The following is a 10,243-nucleotide window of genomic DNA, read 5'->3' as shown; positions in this document are numbered from 1 at the left end:
TCATGCCTAATTAACACTTTGTTGCTTACATTGCTGTGTTATGTGAATGCAACCATTGCACTTCGAGTGAAGTCCACGACCCATCCCAAACTAGGCAAGCTATCTAACTTTAATATGTGACCTACATCTCCGCCATCCATGCCAAATTATGTGAGCTATAGAACTCTCATGTGTGACCTACATCTGCATCGCCCATGCCAAATAATGCAAAGGGGAAAAATGTGTTTTGCTACACCTAACAATAACACACAGGGCTTTGTTTTTTTTATCAGGACAGAATGAGAAAATTGGTTTTGGGTTGAAATCACAGATGCAATGCAAGACAGAAAATGCAAATGGGAAAAATAATTTTGCAGAGCACAATGGGAAAATCGATTTTGGGATGTTTAGCACAGCTGCAATGGAAGAAAGAAAATGCAGATAGAAAATTCATTTGCAGAGCACAATGGGTACACGGTGGCAATTTTGTTTTGCACCTTGCATATGCACAGGCAATACTGGGATACCCACTTATGATTTAACATGAAGGGGTCACTGGGGAATTTTGTTTTTAGGGGAATTTTGTTTTTACACCCTGAACACACACGTGGAACAAGGCTTTTGGGGTTAATTCTTCTGCCAAATATTTATGTCTATACCGGCTCACAACACATTTGTTAAAGATTGTTGGTTTTGAATGCAAACAGTCCAGATCACGTGGATTTAATGGGGGAATTAATTGATTTACTTCAATAAATAGGATAAGGATCTATAGAAGCAAACAGGATATTTTCAATGGGGAAATAACTAACACAATGCTTGAAAAATATACGGTCGAAACAATCTAGGGCTTTGGGGGTAGTTCTACTTACAGGAGAGGTCTGGATTGGACATCAGGGAGCATCAGACACACTGCTTGGACCTCTCTTTCCTTCAAGGGGTCCAAGTCAGTTTCTATGTCTCCTGGCTCCTGTCTGCACTGCAAGATCAGGCTCTCTCCGCTGGGATGTTTCTCGCCAGATTTCTGCAGCAGGTCACACTCTGATGCAAACTGGCTTATATATAGGGCAAATTACATCACTCACTTGTCATGATTCTCGTGAAAGGGATTGGCTTGTCATCACTACACCCCTCCCACCTGTGTCATGATAGGACAAGTGCATGGGGGTGCTTTGGACAGCTGTGCAAGGAGGGAGCTCATCATCCCACTTTGACAGATGGACTTGGTCTGCATTGAGCTCACAAAATATCTCAACATGGCAAGTGCCCTTAATTTCCAAATCTTTACATACATGAATACATTTTTTGAGAACTATATTTTAACGAAAATAAGATAAGACTCTTATGGACTCTGCACGCCCAAATCACATTTTCATTAATAAAGTTAGTTGTGTTTATCCCACCAAAATCGTTTTAGCATGGTTAGAAGGGGTGGGCTATCACCTTTAATAAAAGCCTGGAATGACTGTCGTGCAAAGTACAATGTCCAGTTAATGCGATAAAATGTGTTTCTCTAATTTTAAGTCAATGTGCAGTTACCCACCACCTTTGCTGGGCCATCACTTTTTTTAAAGTTTCATTTCTTCTCTTAAGGCACATGACGTAAGCAGAGCTGCCTAATTGCCACTAATGGATTTTCTTTATGGTACTGGAGGTGACAAGTGCTGCAGAACATACCTGACTTTATCTGGTCTTCACTTATTATTTATGATCTTAAAAGTATTCCTGCTTGCATTTTTAAGGAAGGGCACTGATGGATGAAGACAACCAGGCCTGAATCTCCAGAGCAACAGAGGGAAGTCCTGGAGTTTAGTTTCACCTCTGAAGAAATGGCCTGCAGCACGTTGCCTCTCAGACTCCCACACAATTGCTTTAAATGACATCGTATATAAGAAACAATTGAACAATATATGCATCGTATTTCTGAATGGTACATGTATGTGAGAACGCCATGCCCAAGCTTGAAAGTCTGGTGGGCATTTTGCTGAGCATGTTGTTAATATAGATGAGGGAAAATTAAAGTGGCATTTGTTTATTTATTTTACATGTAAAATATTCTGTTTCACTCCAGCTGCTTGAACACAATTCTGGCATCCCATTGAAGATATTGTGCACTGATGTTTCATATGTGTGGGTGTAGCTCTCCATGTATTTGTCAAACATCATTGCCATGTGTATTTCTTTCCCTTCATGAAATGCATTGCTCACATCTCTGCATTTTGGAATTGAGGCCCACTTTCTTTCCTTTTGATTTGGGCTCCATAGGCCTTATGTCGGACATCGTTTCCGCGCTGGCCTTGTGTTTTGCTGAGCCCTCATACCTGACTCTGGCCTTTTTATTTCTGGTACCCAGGGGCTATATTTCATCTCACAAGTTGCCCCTCCTGGATCTTTGATTAATGAGACAGAGAGAAGAGCAAGGAGAGAGTGTGGTGTCCATTTTCTTGTGGCCTGGGTTTGTTCCAGGGATCTCTGTGGGAGGACGTCTGTACTTTTCCTGGTCCTGAGGGAGTGATGCTCTGGTCTGCACTCCACTCTTTTTGGATTTTGGGCTTTGGTCCTGGGACCCTCCCTTTCCGGCACCTCCACCTCTGGCCTGTAGAGTGAGGAGTTATTTAATCTGTCAAGAATAAAAGAGAGGTTAAGTATTTCATACAATACAATTTCCCCCAATATTGATGTGCAGATTGACAACAAAACAACAAGATACACAAGCCTTTTTATGCATCACGATTTTGGAACATGACAATTGTTCGTAATAACTTCAAAATAAGTATACATTGTTTTACTCCATGTAAATGTGTGATTTTCTCCATCTGGGTTTCCATTCTTTACCTTTACTCTACAGATGGTTTCTGAGCTCTACCCTCACTGGGTTCTTCAATCAGTTGCAAGATCTGTCGTGGATGGCAGCTTTTCAACTGATTGATGTGAACCCATTTCTCTTCCGTCTGTTCTCCTTTAGGGATGGGGATCTTATAGGCAACAGGTGAGATAGCATCTACAGTTTCAAAGTTGCCACTCTAGGAGGGGAGGAACCTTTTGGTCTTTGGTCTGGTTCCTTGGGAAATTGTACAGGTAAGCCCTGTCTCCTACTTGGTACTCTTTCTGGTGGACTTTAAGTCATAGTGGGTTTTCATCCCCTCTGCTGACTTTTTTAAATTTTCCTGAGCGTAAGCAAAAGCATGCTGAAGGTGTTTTCATAAATTCACAATGTACTCAGGGAACGTGGAGGCATTTATCTGGGTCTGCTCTTGAGTTCTGTAGAGCAGATGCAGAGGTAGCACCATTTTCCGTCCAGTTATGAGCTCAAATTGTGACATTTTTCTCACAGAGGATGGTGTACACTTGATGGCCACCAGGACAAGTGATAAATGGATGTCCCAACTAGGTCCAGAGACCGCCATAAACTTCTTCAAGATGCTCACAATCATTTTTATTGTACCTCTTAACTCCCCTACTTGAGGCTTCTCAGTAGGCAATGTAGAGTTTTCTCTTTACCCCGAGTATCTCCCACATCTTTGTCATCACCTCACTGGTAAAATGACTTCCTCGTTTCAACTCAATCCTTTGGGGGAGGCCGAAATGTGAGAATATGTGATTGATCCTTAGGGCAGCAGCTGTTTCTACCTTGCAATTTGGGGCCGGGAGACATTCCACCCACTTGGTAAACAAGCATGTCACAGTCAACATGTACTTATTTCCTCTAGAGGAGCTAATCACAGGGCCCGATGAAATCGACTTGCAAGTCCAAGCAAGGCAGTGTCAGTCCCCTTTTTTGTATGGGAGCTCGATGTGTGAGGGAACTTGGCTGAAACTGAGCACAGACAAGACACCCCTTTAACTATAGGTCAAGGTCCTGACCCATGTGTGGCCAGTATGCGACCTCTGGCAAGATTTCTAACATTGTATGAAACCCCCTATGACTGGCAGTAGCCGCGTCATGGGCGTAACTTAACATCAGGCTTCGCAATGAGGTAGGTACCACCCACTGGTCACATTCAGAGATGGATCTCTGTACCAATAAACCATCTTGGATTCAGAACATTTTGAAAAACTTCATGGGTTCTTCAATCAGTTGATTACCTTTCCCAATAATCGGGTACCCTTTTTGTGCAGTAATCAAATCAGCATCTGGGCTTTCTTTACTCCACTGGCCAGTTGAGAGTTCATTTTGGGTCTTTGTTAGTGACCTGGTGACAGCAGAGACCTGGATTTCCCCCCAACAAGGATGTGGTTTCTATGAGATCCCTGTGGATGGCTCTGGTTTTGGCCAACTGGTCAGCCAAGTCATTTCCAGTTTTGTCTGGTGCCATAATTCTGAAGTGACCTTTGATTTTTTTCCAGTAGATGGTCTTCTCATTAGAGATGACCAGATCATCAATGGCTTGGATTAATTTCCCAGTCTTGAGCGTTTTTTATTCGCACACAGCATGCCTCAAATTTTTCCAATTAATCAGTTACTCCACTAACCCATTCCTGACATTGGGCCTCATCACGAGTTCAGCGGTAACCCTCAAAATCGGCATTAACGCTATCAGCGCTGATTTTAAGGGTTTGTCGGATCACGAGTCCAAATACCGCCAACGCCATTACAGCCGGCGCAAGTACAGCCGGCTGTACGAGCGTCGGCTGTAAAAGCGTCAGTAACCAATGGCGCTAAAACATTTGTAATCACACGCCCGGCGTAGGCACAATTAGCACCAGAAAAGCGGCAGATAATCTGCCGAAAATACGCCCAGAAAAAAGCTGGAGGTAAAAGAACACAGGCCACAGCAAAGAGGGCCCAGGTGAAACCAATGCAATTCAGAGGCCTAAAAGAGGCCCACCCCTGCACAACACACCCTCCCCAACACCATTACACCAGCAGGAGCAGGGAGGAGACAGCAATAATGGCCCAGGTGAAACCAATGCAAATCAGAGGCCTACAAAGGACCCACCCATGCACAACACATCCTCCCCAACACCATGCTGCCATTTGGAGCCAGGATCCTTGATGTGGACTTCTACCTGCTGCTCCTGGAGCTACAGAGGCCAGCCAGCCAGGCCAGGGCCCTGGGAGTGCAGGGGGTGGTGGGGATGAGGAGAAGGAGGAGCAGAGCAGCACCAGCAAGGCGGACAGCCATCCTCAGGGTCAGGCCAACACCCTGGGCCCTGAGTGATGGCCAGTTGGTGACTGAATATCGGCTGGACAGGGCAACCATCACCCAGTTGCTGGACACAATCCAGGCAGACATCGGCAGCTGCATCACCAACAGCACAGCAGTACCTCCGCTAGTGAAGCTTGTGTCTGTGCTGCAATTCCTTGGGACTGGCAGCTATCAGCACACCGTTGCCATGATGCATGGAATGGCCCAGTCCACATTCAGTGCCATGCTGGGACAGGTGCTCGATGCACTGTTGAATCATATGAACAAGCACATCGCATTGCCAGCCACACAGGCACAGGTGAAGCAGCTTAAGGGTGAATTCCATGCCATTGCCCAAGTCCCGAATGTAATAGCAGCCCTGGACTGCACACATGTAGCACTCATACCACCTCAGGCACATGAGGCAGTTTACAGAAACCGGAAACAGTACCATTCCATCAATGTGCAGATGGCATGTGGGCCTGACCTCACCTTCAGCCACTGCTGTGCCCGCTACCCAGGATCCACCCACGACTCCATGGTCCTGCGCAACAGTACCCTGCCGGCATACATGGAAAGGCACCAAGGGCAAAACACATGGCTGCTGGGTGAGTACAAATGTATAGCATACTGCATGTAAACCCACAACTGATGGGGCTGGTCACACACAATGAAATCCCGGAATCTCAATAGGCAGCACCATTAATGCAGCATTCCCAATCAAGCACCTTGCATGAGAAACCTTGGACATGTCCAACACAGCAGAACACACCCATACAGGATGTAAATTACCTGTGGCAGCACAGTGACATATGGAAGGTCCACCACCACAAAGCCTCCTGTGTGAGTAGCACTATGGCTCCCAACACTGACACAGTAGAACAATTCCACCCTGCCCACCCGACAGTCATGCAAATGTAACACAAAAGTCGCCACATCCACAAATGCACCGCACATAAGCAGACTGAGTAATGGCAATGTACATCCCACAAACACTGTCCCCTGATTGGCTAATAAAATGCATGGAGAACAGTACAGAATAGTGACAACCAGCAAATGCAACTGCAGCCAAATGGAATGGCAATGAGACATGAGGCAGCCACTTCTCTCATGCACAAGTAGATGGAAGGGCTCCCTTACCCAGCGACAAGTGAATGCATACTGTTACATTCTGAAACAGGCGTTCAAAGTTGTGAGTTCCTCATTGATTCAATGCTGCTCGAAGCAAAGCACACTCCATAATGTTATTGACCTAATGACAAGTATGCCAAAATGACACTGATGACTGAGCTCTGTACACCGACTGGATTTACCTTGTCCCCATACCGGCTTTCTCTCCCTTGCAGGTGATTCTGGATATCCCCAGTACACGTGGCTCATGACCCCTGTGCGTCATCCACACACTGCAGCGGAGAGGGCATACAACCCTGCCCATGCTTGTAGACAGATCTGCGTAGAGAGGGCATTTGGACTACTGAAGGCACGCTTCTGGTGCCTCGACCGCACGGGAGGGGCATTGATGTATGCACCAGAAAAAGTTGGCAAAATTGTACTGACATGTGCCATGCTGCACAACATCTGCTGTCGCAGAAATATGCCACTGCCCCCTGATGCTCATCTGCAGCCACCTGAGGATGAGAGTGAGGGTGATGGCGTGCCTGAAGGTGTGGCACGTGCACAAAGGGTTGGGCTGAGGGAGGGGAGGTTGGCCAGACAGGGATTGATTGATGTATTTTTCTAAAATGGGTGATGGCTAAATTGAACAAATGTCACTTCAACATTAAATAGCAATATTACACAATCACTAATGTCCATGCTTTGTGATTTGTGAACAGTAATGTATTCTCAGTGCAACAATCCCCCCTCCCCCAGTGAACACCCAGCACACAAACCCCCTCCCCTAGTGAACACCCAGCAAACAATCCCCCCTCCCCCAGTGAACACCCAGCACACAATCCCCCCTCCCCCCAGTGAACACCCAGCACACAATCCCCCTCCCCCCAGTGAACTCCCCACAACAGTGCAGGTAGGTGCCTGTTCCTTATCAGGACACCCACAACAATGCCATGTATAACTAGGATGGTCGTGGGCGCTTTCCTTGTCTGGGCCCTTCTGGTGTGTGTGACCTCAGGTGGTGCATAGACCGGCGCCTAGGAGATGGCTCAAGGGATCCTTCCGTGGGTGTGGTTGAGGTTGAAGGGACTGACCCGGTTGCCTGCATGTGCTGTCGGATGAGGTTGTTTCCCTGCCTTGTCTTCTCAGCAAGTGCTGACACTGCCTCGCACAACTCCCTCACCCTTTGTCCAAACCCTGTCAGGGCAGCGGTACATTGCTCTACGTCACGCGCTATGTAATTGCATCCATGGAATATGGATGCACTGATAGCCTTGATGTGCCGGCTGTGCACCTTGGCCATTGATTGTACATTGGCCTGTTTAGCCTCAATCACGTCCAGTCGGCCCATCACTGCTTCCCCTGTGATGAAGGGCACCCCTGGTGTGGCAGGTGCCGGCCTGCCACTTGTACCCTGTCAGGGGGGGGGGGCTGGATGGGGACATGTCACTGACTGGGATTGGGCTGCCAGGCTCTGAGTGCTGGTCTTCAAGGCTGCCATATGATGGCGTGTCCTCGTCAGGCTGTGGTGTGGAGACATGACGCACATGCACGTGTGGGCTTTGTGCTTGCTGTGTGCCTGGCCTTGGGGTTCCCTGTGGTGTGACCATCCCTTCTGTGTCACTGCTTCCGGTTGAATGCAGTCCTCCTGCATGATGCGCACGTGGAGGTGTCACTCCTACGTCAGGCTCCGATCCACAGGTCAGTTCCTCTGCATCAGGGCTATGCCTGGTGGCTTGGGGTGAGCTGGCCGTGGCCTCCCTGCGGGCATATGGGTGCTGCTGCAGTCTGGAAGGGCTGCGCTGTGGTGAAGTGGGTGGTGCCCTGCGTCGGCTCCCTTCCGTGCGGCCTCTTTGTGGGGTGGTGGTGCTGGTGGTGGATCGCTGCCTTGGGCGCTGTGATGGTGTGGCCTCCTCCCCATCATCTTCATCCCGTTGGGTTTGCCGTGTGCCTGTGGGGTGCATAGGGTGTGGTTTGAGTTCAAGGCCACCTACATTAGCGTCATGCAGTTCATGCTATCAAGTAGGATTGAAGACAGTATCAATCATGCATTCAACTTTCATTTTGTTCAGTCGTCATGTGGTGCTTGGTGTGAGTGAGTATGGAGGTACACTGCATGGAATGGTTTGTGTGACAAGATTGCATGCGTGGGTGGGGTGCACTGTGCTCGGGGTCTTGGGAATGTATTCCTGCACACTCATACTCTACGTAGCTGTCCCATGGCTATGGATGTCTATCCCCTGCCCCTAACATTGATGCACTGCACGTGCAGGGTCATCTAGGCAGCACTATGGTTCTAAGGATGTAGGGCTCACTTATGGGTGTCTGCAGTTCCTCACACACATTTCTTCACATTCATTCACTCAGGGTCTGCTTGTATGGTACTTGCTGAGCCCTCAACATGCGACCCAGGTCTTGTGTCAAATTTTGGACATGGCGCTCCAGTTGCGGCATCCTTACTGGTTGGCATGTGGTTCTAGAGTTATACCTTTGCTGCTCTCGGAAGGGGTAGATGCCCCTTCTCCCAGATAAGCTTGGGTATTGAGGGTTTCCCTGATAACCCTCCATCCTTGGTCTCCCTTCTCCCTAATTTGAGGTTATATTGGCCTGAAAGCGGGAGAGAGAGGAAGATTGTTCTGGTAGTTGGGGTTTGGAGGTTATGTGGGAAAGAAGCTTAAGTTGAGGGTGGAGTATATCTTCCCTCCTGAGGGATGTTGTGTGGGAAGTTTTGAGGGATGTTTCCTGGGGCAGCACTTACCTGATTGGAACCCCTGTGTGCTGGAGGAGTCCATACATGCCCCAAGATGGGTCTGTTGCCCTTGTACGTAGGGCTGATATAGGTGAAGAGTTGTTTGGATACCCTGCCTGGCTACCACCTGATTGTGTTGGATCAGAGGGTCTCCTCTGCCTCTCATTCTGCCTATTATTGGGAGGAGTATTTATAGGCCCCCCCATTTCTATGTCCAAAATGGGGGTATTCTCCACCTCTGCCACATTTTCAGCAGCGTGTGTGTTAAATGGTTTGCAGTGTTTGGGTCTTTTCTATCACCCAATCAAGGTCCTACGCTCATGGAAGTCCCTAACCAGTTGGGTCATTATTTATTTTGCGAGTGCCTGGAAATAAGTATTAATAAACTCCCAGCTATTTGTGCGCACCCGTACAGAATTCTGGGCAAATTCCCACTTCAGTTCTTGCACAGACTCTCTGGGTGCCTGGTCTTCTCTACACTGCAGGTTGTAGGCCACTTTGCATGCCTCCTGAGGGTTCCTGTGAACAGAGAAATGCTTTAAGATGGTGGCCTTATAGGTGGACCATCTTTGGTGATCTTGGTCCTACAGCACTGCAAAGAAGCTGTAGTATTCCAGGAAGAATGTCCATTTGACAAACTATGGAATTTTGATAATTTTTGATGCCAAATTACATTATCATCATTTGGTCATTCTTGTGATATGGTGTTGTAAAGCTCTTGGTGGGTTTTATTTGCCGAAATTGGTCCAGTACCAGACCTCTCTTCTGTTCGGCAGCCTTCTTTTTTCGCTGCACCTGAGACCACTCGCCCTCTGACTCAGAGCTGCTACTATTGGTGGTCCACAGCCTGTCCTCTAGGTGCTCCCGATCTCTATGAGACCAGGAATACCTCCTAGAATGACGGGGTCTGGCCTCTTCTCCCCTGTGGTGCTGTGGACTTCCTGGGTCACTTCCCTCGAGCTCCCCTTTTCACACAAGGGAGTACTCATCTTCCTCATCCCTTCTTCTGGGTGTGGTGGAGAATTCTCCCCATCTCCCTGAATTTGTGAACATTTTCAAAATACTATTTTGAGGCCTGGACTCTGGTTCTTATCTGTCTGCAAAGCGGACCAGCTGTTCCCTTTTTAACTTGTGTTTCTGACAGTCTAACTCCCTGATCTTCTCATCATAGGAGCCCTCCTGGTCAGGGGTATCTGCTAGGGTAGTTTTAAGTCTTGAAAAGATGAATATCTGTCAATATCTGATAGGGACTAGCCTTCTGGCTCAGTTATAC

Source organism: Ambystoma mexicanum, chromosome 7q (assembly GCF_040938575.1).
Source record: "Ambystoma mexicanum isolate Mex_15411 chromosome 7q, UKY_AmexF1_1, whole genome shotgun sequence".
NCBI classification, from domain to species: Eukaryota; Metazoa; Chordata; class Amphibia; order Caudata; family Ambystomatidae; genus Ambystoma; species Ambystoma mexicanum.
Note: the sequence above shows the minus strand (reverse complement) of the source record.